The 16,076-nt window shown below is 47.3% G+C and overlaps 1 long non-coding RNA gene across 1 annotated transcript in view; it reads left to right on the top strand.

Annotated features, from left to right (window-relative positions):
• Positions 1–16,076, top strand: part of LOC147711642 (uncharacterized) — a 540,558-nt gene that overhangs the window by 453,905 nt on the left and 70,577 nt on the right. The window lies entirely within an intron of this gene.

Raw genomic sequence — 16,076 nt, 5'->3', positions numbered from 1 at the left:
AGAGGGAGGAGGATGACAGAGAGAAATGAGTTAGACAGAGAGGGAGGAGGGAGACAGGCAGAGGGAGGAGGGAGACAGATAGAGGGAGAGGGAGGGATGGAGTGGGAGACAGACAGAGGTAGAGTGAGGGAGGGACCGGGAGACAGACAGAGGGAGGTGGGAGACAGATAGAGGGAGAGGGAGCGAGGGATAAGGAGACAGACAGCGGGAGACAGTCAGAGGGAGGAGGGAGACAGACAGAGAGGGAGCAGGGAGACAAACAGAGGGAGGAGGGAGACAGACAGAGGGAGGAGGGATGGAGGGAGGAAGACAGAGAGGGAGGATAGAGACAGAGAGGGAGGACAGAGACAGAGAGGAGGAGGGAGACAGAGAGGGAGGAGGGAGACAGACAGAGGGAGGAGAGAGACAGACAGAGGGAGTAGGGAGACAGACAGACGTAGGAATGAGACAGACAGTAGGGAGGAGGGAGGGAGGATGGAGACAGATTGAGGGAGACAGAGTGAGGGAGACAGAGTTTGGGAGACAGAGAAAGGGAGAGGGAGACAGAGAGAGGGAGCAAGAGGGAAGGAGATAGAGGGATGGAGGGAGGGAGGAGGGATACAGAATGAAGGAGACAGAGTGAGTGAGACAGAGTGAGGGAGACAGAGAAAAGGAGAGGGAGATAGAGAGAGGGAGCGAGAGGGACGGAGACAGAGGGAGAGAGGGAGACAGAGGGAGCGAGAGGGAAGGAGACATAAGGAGACAGAGGGAGGGAGAGAGAGAGAGAAAGGGAGACAGAGAGAGAGAGAGAGATAGAGAGAGAAAGAGAGAGAGACAGAAAGAGAGAAAGAAAGAGAGAGAGAGATGTGTGTATGCCGGGTCTGGTGGCTAAGTAGACTGCAGGGACATGTGTTCATCCTCATGGTCACAGTTTGTTTTGTTGCTCTAGCCCAGTCCCCTCCCCACTGACCCTGCCCCCACCAGTGCGGCCCTCGGACACAAACCACACTGTAAATTTGGCCCCGAGAGAGTACCCATGGTCTAGTGCATGCTTGTCATTGGGGCATGCTGTCATAGTTGACCATATTTAGAGAATAGCTGCATTTAGAAAACATTTCTTCTCAGAAGATTCTTACAAAACATCACAGTCCACAAAATGTAAATTCATTCATAGCTCAGTACATAGAGTAACAACTCGATATGTCTTATACACAGTTATTTTTATATAACAAACTTCAACTTCTGGAGGTGTTTATTAAGCATGGGCAAATTTTGCGGATTCGCAATCCGCGAATTTGCGGATTTGGAAATTCGTGATTCGCAAAATTCGCGAATTTGCGGATTTTTTATTTTTGCGTGTTCGCGGGGCGCTTTGCGTGTTCGCTGGGCGCTTTGCGTGTTCGTGTGGTTTATTTGTGCGAGAAGGCGATGCGCCCACTGGTTCATCACTGCCACCCTCTCATTTTTTTTGCCCTTCTGCCCTCTGTACCACTCGTTTTTGTGCATTTCTGCCCTCTACCCCACTCGTGTTTGTGCCCTTCTGCCCTCTGCCCCACTTTTTTGTGCCTTTCTGCCCCACTCGTTTTTGTTCCCTTCTGCCCTCTGCCGCACTCGTTGTTGTGCCCTTTCTGCCCTCTGCCCCACTCATTTTTGTTCCCTTCTGCCCTCTGCCCCACTCGTTGTTGTGCCCTTTCTGCCCTCTGCCCCACTCATTTTGTGCCATTCTGCCTTCTGCCCCACTCATTGTTGTGCCCTTCTGCCCCTTGCCCCACTCATTTTTGTGCCATTCTGCCCTCTGCCCCACTCGTTGTTGTGCCCTTCTGCCCTCTGCCCCACTCGTTGTTGTGCCATTCTGCCCTCTGCCCCACTCGTTGTTGTGCCCTTCTGCCCTCTGCCCCACTCGTTGTTGTGCCCTTTCTGCCCTCTACCCCACTCGTGTTTGTGCCCTTCTGCCCTCTGCCCCTCTTTTTTGTGCCTTTCTACCCCAATCGTTTTTGTTCCCTTCTGCCCTCTGCCCCACTCGTTGTGGTGCCCTTTCTGCCCTCTGCCCCACTAATTTTGTTCTCTTCTGCCCTCTGTCCCACTCGTTGTTGTGCCCTTCTGCCCCCTGCCCCACTTGTTTTTGTGCCATTCTGCCCTCTGCCCCACTCGTTGTTGTGCCCTTCTGCCCTCTGCCCCACTCAGTGTTGTGCCATTCTGCCCTCTCCCCCACTCATTGTTGTGCCATTCTGCCCTCTGCCCCACTCGTTGTTGTGCCCTTCTGCCCTCTGCCCCACTCGTTGTTGTGCCATTCTGCCCTCTGCCCCACACGTTGTTGTGCCCGTCTGCCCCACTTGTTGTTGTGCCATTCTGCCCTCTGCCCCATTCGTTATTGTGCCCTTTCTGCCCTCTGCCCCACTCGTTGTTGTGCCCTTCTGCCCTCTGCCACACTCGTTGTTGTGCTCTTCTGCCCTCTGCCCCACTCCTGTTTTATTTTAGAATGGCGCCGGCAAGCTGCCAGCGCCATTCTAAAATAGTTACTAAGTTAGCTTCATCAGGAAGCACTAATAGATAAAATAAAGCAGGTGCTCGAGTTGAAGCTCAAATTCAGTTAAACTCGAGCACCTGCTTCATTTTATCTATTAGTGCTTCCTGTTGAAGCTAACTTAGTAACTATTTTAGAATGGCTCTGGCAGCTTGCCGACGCCATTCTAAAATAGTTACAAGCTTGAAGCTTGAACTTTTGCCCCCCGGATCCGTTCCGCTCGCGGATTTGCGGATTTTCGGCAAATTCGCGGGAAGTCGCGGATCGCGAATTTGCAGAAAATCCACAAAATCCGCGAGCGGAACGGATTTTGCACCCATGCTTAGTGTTTATTTAAATCCTAAAATTCTCATGAGCAAGTTAAATAAATTAATTACCTCTCTGAAGAGTACTCTATCTTCAGTTTAACAATCACTCAGGAGATGCACTGAAGAATTAGGATGTTTTTTCCAATTAGGAATAGTAGACAGGGAAGCTCAGGCCATTGCAATTGATGGGTTCTGAGTTTTTTTTCTTTTTTTTGATAAACAATTTTTATTCATTTTACAGAAAGAAAGCACCAGCCAAATTGCACCAACTTTAGATAATCGACGAGTACCGACCCCGAATCTTGCCACCCAGTGTGCAGGCATTAATAAAGCAAGATATGTTGGGAACAAGTAATCCCCCCCGTGATTAGACCCCTTCCCCCAACCACTGCCCCCAAATTCAGTGATATTTCTTGGGGCAGCCACTGGCCGCGTACATAACTTTCCCCTGCGTGGCGCACCAGTCCACCCCACTTCTCAAACGCACCACAGTTGGGGGATTGGGACACTGCCAAGAGGCTGCAATCTCTCTTTGGCTAAAACCATCGCTGTGGCAAAGAACAGTTTTTCATTGCGTGACCCGTCCAGCTCATCAGTGATGCCTAAAATCATGTGCTTGGGGTCCTGCGGGACCCCCCACCCCAGGATCTCAGATAGCTCTTCCTCGATGCCCATCCAGAATCCCCCCAAAAGGGGACAGGCCCAAACCATGTGGAGTAAGTCAGCAGGGTCTTGGCCACATCTGGTAGAGGCGGAGGACGGACTATGCCCAGCACGATGAAGGCATACAGGGGTGAGGTATGCAGGGTGTAGGTAGTATAGCTGCACTAAGTGCAGCCTCGCAGAGTCAGTGACTGTCCTAGGGGCCATAAGGGCATCCCGCCAGTCCTCTTCCTCCATGGGGCCCACCCAGTCCTTCCATTGCATCCACAGTCGGTCCAAGGAAGTCGGGGTGTTTTTAATCAATATGCGGTAAATGCAGGAAATGCCACCCTCTCCCAGGTCCCCGAACATAATCTGTGCATTATGCGGGCTATGGTCTGGCAGCCGCGTGCATTTTGCAAGGTGTGAATGGAGGGTATGCCTCAGCTGGAGATATCGAAAGAACTGAGAGTGATGCAGCGAGTACCTGGTTTGGAGATCATCAAAGGAGCACATATGATCCCCCACCCAAACGTCCCTGAGCTGTGTGATGCCTATATGGTCCAAAAGCCTCGAAGCCCCGAAGCCCGGTCACTTCCCTGAGCCAGGTCCCACACCACAGGGGTGTAAAATGGGTCAGCGTAGTTGTCCAATGGTTGTGTCGCAGTGCAGCCCGCCAGGCCAGTAAGACAGAGTGCGTCACCCTCGGCAGACAAAACGGAATTGAGGTCCCATAGAGAAAGGATTGTACCCTGTCAAGACCAAGCTCCCCAAGCTGAAGCCTGTAGGCTGGATCGGACCACCCCCCATTGAACCAGTCATGAATGGAGAAGAGTCGCGTTGCCGATTATAGATTAAGGTGAGGCATCCCCAAACCCCCGTCGAATGATGGGATCCTGCAGGTATTGAGTGCTAATCTGGACCTGCCCTTCCCCCATAAGAACTTGCTAGGGAAGCCGACGAGTTCACGGAACCAGGCCCTTGGCAAGCTCATGGGGGTATTCTGAAGCATATAAAGGAAGAGGGAGAGCACCATCATTTTAAAAAGAGCCACCCTCCCCATGGGGTTGAGGGGCAATGACTGCCACCGCTGGAGATCCGCCTTGGCTCGCTTCACCAGTGGAGTGACATTGAGGGCCCAGCTGAGCTCCGGCAGTAGGGTCACCCATATCCCCAGATATTTGAATGATTGACGGCGAAGGGGTATTTCGGACAGCCAGTCAAAGCATTCCCGAGAGAGGTGAAGAGAAACCAGGACCGATTTCTTGGGATCCAAACGTAGGCCTGAGGCCCGCTCAAAGGACTGCAAGATACAAACACAATGGGGGCCAAACCAGGATGGATATGCCAAATAAATGAGGACATCGTCCGCATTAAGGGCGATTTTATCCGGTTCAATGCTGGGCCATTCCCTGCCGCATCCTGTCGCAAAACCGCATGAAGGACGCCAAGGGCTCCATCACCAAAGCAAAGAGCAGGGGGGAAAGGGGACAACCCCGCCTCATTCCCCTGCAGACCGGAAGGGCTCCGACAGGACCCCATTGACTAGAACGCGAGCCCTCGGGAGGGCGTACAGGACTTTGACCATGGCCCGAAAGCGAGGACCAAGTCCCATCATATCGAAAACATCTTGAATGAAGCCCCAGTCCACCGAGTTGAAGGCCTTCTCAAAGTCCACCAGGAGAAGCGCAAGGTAAGGAGAGAGGAGATGGCGATGGGCCAAGGCAGAGTCCAGTCTGGTAAGACAGTGACGGGTGCCGGGGAGGGCATAAACCCACATTGGTCGAGGTGGACCAACGTAGACAGATGGGGCTTGAGTCGCTGGGCAAGGAGGGTGGCAAACAGCTTGACCCCTGTGTTGATGAGGGAGATGGGGCGATAATCTGCACACTGTGGCAATGGGGGCCGAGATTTCAGAAGGATCACAATGGTGGCTATGTCAGTTTCCTGAAGGAAGGAGCCCTTCTCCACAGCTTCGCAATACAGTGCGTCAGATGGGGGATAAGAACCTCCCGGTAGTGGGCAGAGTATTCCTGAGGAAGGCCATCTGGGCCCGGCGTCTTGCCAGATGAAACTAGGGTGAGTGAGTCTCCAATTTCCTCAAGAGAAATGGGACGGTCCAGATCAGCCTGAACGGCAGCATTTACACGCAGAAGGCAGCCCCCTCCATGTCCATCAGGTCCGTGAGAGACAGGATTGGGGCACGGGCTTCGTACAACCTATGGTAGTAGGGGGCAAAGGCCTGCGCAATTTCCATGGGGGCACAGCACCGTGACCCGTCTGGTGCAGATATTTCAGAGATTACATGGTTCGCTCTCGGGTATGTAGCTAGGTGGTGAAGAAGTGCACCATTCTTGTCGCCCCAGCCATATACTCTGGCCACGGAAGAGTGCCAAAGGAGTTTAGCTGCATCCAGCGATAGCTGCTTGATCTCCGATCTGAGCCGGGTCAGAAGTGTCATGTCGGAAGCGTCTGAGGACCGAGCCGCTGCCCGTTCGAGGCGCAGGGCCTGCGCCTCTCGCGAGGTAATCTGCTCCAGTTGGGTTTGTCGCTAGAGCTTGAGTTGCCCCTTGGCGACCCCCCTAATGGTGGCATTACTGCCTCCCTCAGGGTGCCAGGGGAGGACACAGAGCCCTCGCTGGAGAGAAAATATTGTTTGAGCTCCTCCCTCACCACATTCCTAAAAACCTTATCCTGAAGAAACCAGGCATTTAACCGCCATGTTTGTCGGGCAGAGGCTGGGGGGACCTGCACGGATTAGCACTGGTGATACCTATCGGAAGAAGCAAGACATCCTGAATCAGGAACCAGTCCGTCAAGGGAACAAAAATGGCATCAATGCGGGCCTATGTGTGGTGTGCCACTGAGGTGTGTGTGAATTGTTTGGAGTAGGGGTGCCACAGTCGCCAGGCATCGCACAAACCCAGTGAGGCTGACCAAGACCGCAGCTGCTTGGCTTGTGCAATTCTACCTGAGGATTGCGGGCCTGTCGTGTCGAGGTCCGGGGATGAGACCGCGTTAAAGTCGCCCCCAAGGAATGTGGGACCGGGGAGCAGCGATGCCAGGAGATCAACAGTTTTAGCTAAAGTCGTTGTCAGCATCGAGGGGGGAGAATAAAGGGACATCAGGTTAATCGGGATGCCATTTATTGTGCCACTGATGTCCACGAATGTGCCCTGGGCATCAAGAGTCGTTTGGATAGTCACCAAAAGAAGGGAGTGTCTCACCAGGATTGCCACCCCAAGGAAACCCCTAGTGAACCCAGAGTGCCACACTCTGTCATAGCCGTATCGCGTTAGGAAGGGGCAGTGATTACCTAGCGGCTGGGTTTCTTGTAAGAGTAAGATGTCTGCCCCTGAACGCTGCATGTACTTGAGAACCGTCATGCGTTTAAAGCGGTCCAGGAGGCCATTAACGTTCCAGGACATGATACTCAGAGGGGCAATTACTAATGGCATGTCGAACATAGTGTTTGAGTTGACAATGGGATTAAAAGTCTGAGGGGGGAGATCCGGTTTGTGTGTCTTGTCGGGTGTACATCAGGGTGCTTCATGATTGCTGGTGTGGTCGAACGAAGAAACGTAAAGAAACACAGAACAGAGTAAAAACTCGGGACAACGGTCCCACCCCCACCCTACACTTCAGAAACGGAAGCATCTGTCGCCCTAACAACAACCAGAGTGTGAACAACCAAACTAAAATGCTTGGGAATAGGAAGACGTGGAGGACTCCTCCTCATTGCAGGATGCGCTTAAACGAGACCATCAGATAAGAAAGAAATGTGGAAGAACCAGGTATACCCTCCGGCTGCGGAGCCAAGCCCGGCAGGCAGAGGTGAGTTCAAGCAGGATCTTACAAAAGCATGGGGCTGCATGAGAGGTCTGTGTCCGGGAGGACCTGCAAGGATGATCGGGGCTGATGGATCGTTGGATAGCAGCATCAGATGAAGGGGGCGGCCGGGTGGAGAGTCCGAGCGTGTCCGCCCCCGCCCACGGCACCTGCGGGAGCAGTTACGAAGGGCCTGGAGAGTGGGAGGTGAAAGGTGAGCCGGACTGCCCCCGGCCCCCTCCAGCTACAGAGCTTGAACGTCGGCGTGCAACAGGCATTCCCTGTCGCCTAAGTCCAGGCCTCAGTTGGATTATTGAAGATCAAGGCCTTGTTGGCGAATACTACCCACAGGTGTGCCGGGAAGAGAAGACGATATTGGATACCGAGTGCCCTCAGTTTTTGTTTCACTTCGTCGAAGGATCGGCACTGGCTTTGGACTTTGCGGGTATAGTCCAGGAAAATGAAGATAGTGCGATTTTCATGCAGGAGCCTCTGCTGCTTGCGGGCTTCTGACAGGATGGCATCCCGGTCTTAGAAGTTAAGGACCCGCATTATGATAGTTCGGGGAGTTGCACCCAAAAGAGGCTTGGGGGCCAGGGACCGTTGGGCCCGCTCAAGCACGAACCAAAGGGAGAGCGAACCCTCAGGGACCCATGATCTGAGCCATCTCTCCAGTAACTCCACCGTGTGACCCTGCTCCGCCCCCTCCAGGAAACCCACCAGGCGAAGATTATTGCGCCGGGACGTATTCTCTGCGTCTTCTTCTTTGGCAATGCAGCTCTTGAGTGTGACCACCTATCCTTCGTCTTCCATGGTGGAGATACGGGTTTCGGTTTCCTTGATCCGGGCATTGGCGTTCCGGAGATCTTGCCGGATAAGAGTCATGTCCGCGTGTACCTCTGCGATCTTGCCCTCCACCGACGATTGAGAGGCATGGATGGCTTGCAGAATAGCGGACAACTCTGCTGAGGGCAGCAGCTCCTCTTCTGCTGCCCCCCCAGGCTTGCCCGCCTCCAAGGTAGTGAAGCAGTCCATTTTAGTTTGGGTGGCAAGATCGACGACCTGCCGTCCTGCCCATGGTAGCACCTCAAGAGCCGCAGTGCCCTGGCCCCCTGCAGGTGGGTCACACAGTGGGCATCCGGGGCGCCTTCTTGGATAGCTGATCAATCAACGCCGATGCGCAGTCAATACCTGATCGCCGCTGCCCGATTTATGCGGCCAACTCTGCTGTCCCGGACCGAGTAGGTGTCTAGGGGCGGAGGGGGATGGTGAAATAGCTAGGGGACAGGCCCCTTGGCCGCAGGCACGGCTCCGCAGGTCGGAGCCACAGGTCGTGCAACCCTGGCAAAAAGTTGTCCCGCTTCCAGAGCCAGGAATCCCTGGGGGAGGGGGGCGGCATGGGGGCCCCGCCACCCAGGGCCACCACCCAGCTCCACAAATACAGACCAACCAGCCCACACAGGGCAGTTTCAGTGGTGAGAACAGTCCATCCGTGTCCACCAAGGCAAAGACAGGGCTCTGGCAGCTGGATTTCAAGCAGAGTGAGAGAGTCTGTCGGGTCAGGCAACAAGGGGGTTCACCCAGGGCAGGTCCCCCCAAACAATGGCTGCCTGTGCGTGCAGGGGGCCCCAATCAACTGTTCCTGGAACCCACTGCCACCAGGACTCACCAGCTTCAGCACACGTCTCACCGCAGATCCTTCTGCAGCCCCAGCCACCCAATAACACCGACCAGTCTGCAAATGGAAGCAAGACACGGGCAGGCTCGATGGCCACAGGCGTTACTCCCGGCTCTGCCCATCACAGCGCGGCTCCAGGCTCCCAGGGAATATGTGGGTGCACAGTTGATTGAGATGGGCCACCCAGCGCAGCATGCAGCAAAGCCAGTGAGGGAGACAGGAGGTGAGGCTCAGTAGCGGGTCCGCAGTCACTCCCCACCGCTCCCGTCGCCCGAAATGGTGGGCGCTTCCCTGAACACTTTCAAGTGGCCGGTCAGCACCCTGTGTAATGAGACAGCCACGCCGCTGGAGGGCCGGGTGCCAGTAGCTGTGAACGAGCCCACGAGGGAGGCAAGGAACGATAACCAGCAGCAGGTTCACAGCCACCCCGCGGCTCCCACTGCCTGATGCTCCCTCTGCGAGCGAAGCCAAAGCATGGGTACACTCACCCCCGGCGCCGCCGGCCACAACATGGCTCTGGGTTCCCAACCATCACGGCCTGGAAGGAGGCAGCATCTGATTCCTTTTCCCAGGCCACCCGTCACCACAAGCAGGAAGGCGGCCAGCGGCGGAGACAAGACACTGTGTTCTGCAGCAGGTCGGGTTGCAGCGAATCCGGGGGGGGGGGGACCAGCTTCAGAGAGCCCCTCAGCTCCTGGGGCCGGGCGCTGCCTCCACTGCGGAAGAGCGAAGGTCACGGGCCGGGGGTCGCCATTTTGCCCAGGAGAGTTAACAGGCCAGTACGCAGCTTCAGGGGACCCGATGCGGAATTTCAAGTTCCTAAACACTCCTTTGTCTCACCATTACAGGTAAGGAGGGAGATGTGGTTTCCGATGGTTTTCTGTGGCCTGGCATTACGTGCGGATGGTGGAGGTGTCCTGGAGCACTCTTAGGGAGCGTCTACCATCTTGGCTCGGTTAGCCACGCCCCCGGGTTCTGAGGCTTTTTTGCCATATATCAATCCAATAAATTAAGAGATGCATAGAGAGTGTTGTAAGTACTTAATTCTTCAAATGTACGCACCGAAAGGATAATAACCAACATTGAGCATTGATGGCCATTGCAGAGTTGTCAATGACACTCCCAGTAATTAAAAATACACAAGGATAGTTGTACAATGCTTCGTGTGTGTGCTGTATGGAGACATGGAACTTATATCTAGAAGTAAAAATCTGTCTGCAGTACCAAAGCTCAAGATCTGTAATGTTCGAATCATCAAAGTACAACTTTATCTATAGGACTGTAAACATGCACAGTGTGAGAACCCATCATCAAAAACAAGTAGAACTCACCCTCTTCTAAGGTGCAAGGAATGTGTTTTTCTGGCCAAGCACAGCCCAAGAGGTAAAGGTTACTGCTCCAGAATCCCTTTACAACTTTGAAAACCCTGTTCATATACCTACAGTCATCCTGCAGTGTTAGCTAATAGGTCCATCAGTAGCTGCCCACTGGCTTAAATTTGTTAGAGGATGTGTCAGGAACACTATGACAATTCACATTCAGACTTTTTTATTTTAAATCATTTTATCCTTTCAGACACTAGGAATTCAATTTTTGGGCATTTTCCAATCTTTGCTATTTCTTTTATAGAATATGTGATGTTATAAAACTGTTTAGGAATAATAGAAATGTCAGTACCATATGTACCTGCTATCCAGGAATGCTTATGAATGTTAACTATATTCTATCTCTATGATAAATAAGTTGGCACATTTTCTGCCATTCTTGTCTTGTTCAATTCTTGCATTAATATCTTAAAATCCTGTAATTGCTTACAAAATAAAAAGTAGGATAAGATGAAAATTGCAAGTAGTATACAATAGAATATCAGATATCAGATCATATATAGAGAGAGCCTTCCAGGCATAGCTATATAGGCAAATGTTAATCTCCTGTGTAGCCCAATTCTCAGTTGGAGACGACACAGGGGGGAAATACATTACAGCTGGTCAGAGTTCATGTTCCATTCTCCTACATGCTTCTTATTCATGACAGGAAATAGCTAACTTGCTATTTTATGAATAAATCATAAGCATGTTGGATGAATCCGCCTAGAATCTCAGGCACAATTTACTATTTACTGATTACTGATTAAGCAAAGATAGTATAAATCTCAATAAAGCAAAAGGTAGTTAGGATGATGAAGACACAATAACATTTTTAGAATTTTTCTTGCTGTTTTTGATGTGCATAAATTGCATCTTTGTATTTATTTTCATATTCTGTTTTAGTACCATTCATATTCTATTTTTTAGGTTAGAAGTTTATTATACATATTTTAAAATATATTTCCTATTCTTAGTGGGTTTGAATGTGATATTCATAAATGAATCAGGTGTTGGAGTTCCACTAGGTCACCGACCTCATCTTGTGGGAGTTATTATTCCCCGAAAGTACTTATTATGAAGAATTGCTCAGTGTTTTAAATATGAATTGCAGTCCAAAGGGATTTTTAATTAATGCTGGCAGTTTGACTGAGCTCCTGCACCAGGAGATGAGACATGAGAAGAATGTGACACTATGACAGAAGAGAGGCCATGGGGAATGATGCATCTCCGGAGACTGAGTGACATTTGTAATGATTTGGCACTCACACACCTCTAGGATGGTATAATTTGAAACCCTAATCTGGCTTCTTCCTTTGGCTATTGCATAATGCTGCTGTGTTTATTAACTGACTTGATGCCAAGTATTTCAGGATTTACATTTCAATCCAACTTTAAGTATGGAATTTCCTTGCAGCTCAAGTCAGCTCAATAGCATCGTAGGCTCAGATTTAGCAAACATTTCCTAAATTTTGCTTCATAAAAGTGATGCAAAGCATCAAAATGATTTTTCCGTTATTTATTTCCTGTTAATATGAAGGTAATTTGCATGCACTGATGCAAAGTTTTTACACAGCTGAAGACCTGTCACACGGTTGTTGTTCATGTGATGTTCCAAATGCAGATTCAATTGTTCTGTTTAATTCAAATTGTCAAATGATGATTGTGTTGTGAAATTTTCATTCTCATCATTTTCAACATTGTACTTAGATTTTTGTGAATTGCTGGAAGTTAGAGCATTACACTCTAGCACACTTGTCTAAATATTCAAACGTGGAACATTTCTTGAATGGTTGCCTTTGAAATTTGGCAACAGTCTGTATTGAATGTCCACAATTAACACATTTGTCCTTGCTATTTCAGTCGCTCTGCGGAAGGAAAAAGGTATGTGAAATCGCATTAAAACAAGGGTAAGTGCAAGCACACATCCAGTCAAGGTAGAATACTTCCGTTACACATCTTGTCTGAAGGATGTTACTTCCTGTCTTGCATCATTTGCTTAGTATGATGTTGGGAAGTAGTTTTTGCTCTACAGAGGGGCTGTTTGCTAGACTATGTCTCCTTTATACACAAACCAGAAGAGCTCTGCACAGTAAGAAAGGCAATTCCCAATCCACAAGGCAACAGAAAACCCCAAGATTTTCACCAAGGGATTTCACTCCAAATACACACTTCTATTCCATTTTCAAAATCTACAGAAATGCTTATTATGAAATTCATCATCTATTATTGGCTATCTGAAAAGACATATCAAAAGAATGAATTTCCAAATAATTATTTGGTTTTAAACAAAATAGTTTTGAGATTTGAAAGATTTCAACATATTGTATATTAACTATTTTCTAATCATTTTTATGACCTGCAATAAATGTACTCATTTTCAAAGACCCCTAACCAGAAGAGTGCTAGGCAACTTGATGTCATATACTTTAAAAAAAATTATCAAAATGATTGAGGGATATTTTTTTTAATGTAATAATATTGTTATTGTGATAGGTCAGTTTGAAATGCATAAACTATCTTTGCCTATGCGAAATGATATATCTTATGGATATATGATATTTCAGACATTTTCCAAGAAGTAGTTGGAACACTTGGAAACACCTTCCAGATAGCTAGTACTAACCTCTGTCAGTTAATCTGGTTACTTTCACCATCAGGCAATGTAGAAATAAATTGCACATACTGAAAACAATATTAACCTTTACTTCTCTATATTTATCTGATAGGTCATTTATTTAAAGCAAGAGGTATGTATTGAAATTGAGCAATAATAAATGGATTTTATAAAAAAACAAAATCTAGTGAGTTCATAATAAATGTTTTTGTGTACACAGACAATCTCCAAAAAGAAAAAGGTGAGTGCTATAATTCACCTTCTAATAAAGAAGCATTGGATACATTATGATCTCTTCCAGAGGTATTTTGCTGGCACTGTACAGAGTAAATCCTCTATCGCAGTTCAAGCCTGGAAACTGTTTTTTGTGGTATTGTAATCAGGAACTTTACTGGTGTGTTGTCTAAAGTTCTCAAAGTTTGAACTACTTCTTACTAGATACTCTGACTCTGGAATATTGCCTAGAAATATAATAACAGTTTAAGAAGTGAGAACTGAAATTTAAAATTCGGTTATGAGAGTTCAAAGAATACAATAAGCATTTGTATTGTTTTCTTGCTTAAGATTATACCAAAAGAAAAGAGCACCAATGTTATATTGTTTTCCTCTCCAGTCTTTACAACATTGAGATGTATTGACCTCACTTTATGCGTTCTACCGTTTTCTTGTGAAAGCTTCCAATCCCGCCTTTTGATGCTGTAAGACACTTCCTCTTTGCGTATATATATTCCATTTGCCATCTGTAATGGTCTGAGCCCTGCCTGTCTTAGATATGCATTGCCTATATATCTAAAATAAGCATTTATAAAACCTAGTAAACTTGGCTTTAATCAGGCTTGTTGTACAAGACCTTCTTTCGGGTCACCTACAGCATATGGGAGGAAAACACAGGGAGCTGTAATTTACAATGTGGAGATGATGGAAACTAATAAAAATTATTATAAACCGTCAAATGTTCCACCCTGTCAATCTTGTCACACCCTCTGACTTATAAGTGATTCCCATGGTTTAAAACCGTAGTCTAATGCCTGCCTGTCATTGGGCCATCCTGTCATAGTTAGCCATATTTAGAGAATAGCTGCATTTAGAAAACATTTCTTCTCAGAAGATTCATGCAAGACATCACAGTCCACAAAACGTACATATATTCATAGATTGGTACATAGATTAACAACTCCATATGTCTTATAGACAGTTATTTTTATTTAACAAACTTCAACTTCTGGAGGTGTTTATTTAAATCCTAAAATTCTCATGAACAGATTAAATAAATTAATTACCTCTCTGTAGAGTACTCTATCTTCAGATAACAATCACTCAGGAGATGCACCGCAGAATTAGGGTGTTTTTTCCAATTTGGAATAGTAGCCACCCACAAGGGAAGCCCAGGCCATTGCAATTGATGAAATATGAGGCTTTTATGCCACATATCAAACCATAAATTTTAGGGATGCTTAGAGAGTGTTGTAAGTACTTAATTCTTCAAATGTCCGCACCGAAATGATAATAACCAACATTGAGCATTGATGGCATTTGCAGAGTTGTCAATGACACTCCCAGTAATTAAAAATACACAAGGATAGTCGTACATTGCTTCGTGTGTGTGCTGTATGGAGACATGGAACTTATATCTAGAAGTAACAATCTGTCTGCAGTGCCAAAGCTCAAGCTCTATAATGTTCGAATCATCAAAGTACAACTTTACCTATAGGACTGTAAACATGCGTAGTGTGAGAACCCATAATGACAAACAAGTAGAACCCACCCTCTTCTAAGGTGCAAGGAATGTGTTGGTCCGGCCAAACACAGCCCAAGAGGTAAAGGTTACTGTGGTCGGGTGGGAGCTCCGAGGGTCCAAAACCCTCACAGTTACTGCTCCAGAATCCCTTTCCAACTTTGAAAACTCTTTTTATTTACCTACAGGCATCCTGCAGTGATAGCTAATAGGTCCATCAGGAAATGCCCAGTGGCTTAAAGTTGTTAGAGGATGTGTCTGGAACACTATGACAATTCACGTTCAGACTTTTCTATTTTAAATAATTTTGTCCCTTCAGACTCTAGGAATTCAATTTTTGGACATTTTTCAATCTTTGCTATTTATTTTATAGAATGTGTGATGTTATAAAGCTGTTAAGGAATACGGAAAAATGTCAGCCCCATATGTGCCTGCTATCCATGAATGTTTATGAATGTTAACTATATTCTATATCTATGATAAATAAGTTTGCACATTTCCTGCCATTCTTGTCTTGTTTAATTGTTCCTTTAATATCTTAAAATCCTGTAATTGCTTACAAAATAAAAAGTAGGATAGGATAAAAATTGCAAGTAGTATACAATAGAATATCAGATATCAGATCATAGATAGAGTGAGCCTTCCAGGCAGAGCTATAGAGGCAAATGTTAATCCCCTGTGTAGCCCAATCCCAGTTGGAGACGACACAGGGGGGAAATACATTACAGCTGGTCAGAGTTCATGTTGCATTCTCCTACATGCTTCTTATTCATGACAGGAAATAGCTAACTTGCTATTTTATAAATAAATCATAAGCATGTTGGGTGAATCAGCCTAGAATCTCAGGCACAATTTACTATTTACTGCTTAAGCAAAGATAGTATAAATCTCAATAAAGCATAAGGCAGTTAGGATGATGAAGACACAATAAAAATGTTAGAATTGTTCTTGCTGTTTTCGATGTGCACAAATTGCATCTTTGTATTTATTTTTATATTCTGTTTAGTACCATTCATATTTTATGGTTTAAGTTAGAAGTTTATTATAAATATTTTAAAATATATTTCCTATTCTTAGTGGGTTTGAATGTGATATTCATAAATGAATCAGGTGTTAGAGTTCCACTGTGTACCTGACCTCATCTTGTGGGATTTATTATTCCTAGAAAGTACTTATTATGAAGAATTGCTCAGTGTTTTTAATATGAATTGCAGTCCAAATGGATTTCTAATTCATGCTGGCAGTTTGACTGAGTTCTTGCACCTGGAGGTGAGTCATGAGAAGAATGTGACTCTATGACCGAGGAGAGGCCATGGAGAATGATGCTTCTCCAGAGACTGAGTGACATTTGTAATGATTTGGCACTCACACACCTCTAGGATGGTATAATTTGAAACCCTA

This window comes from Lissotriton vulgaris, chromosome 5 (assembly GCF_964263255.1).
Source record: "Lissotriton vulgaris chromosome 5, aLisVul1.2, whole genome shotgun sequence".
Lineage (NCBI taxonomy): Eukaryota > Metazoa > Chordata > Amphibia > Caudata > Salamandridae > Lissotriton > Lissotriton vulgaris.
Note: the sequence above shows the minus strand (reverse complement) of the source record. Positions and strands in the feature narration are given on the sequence as shown.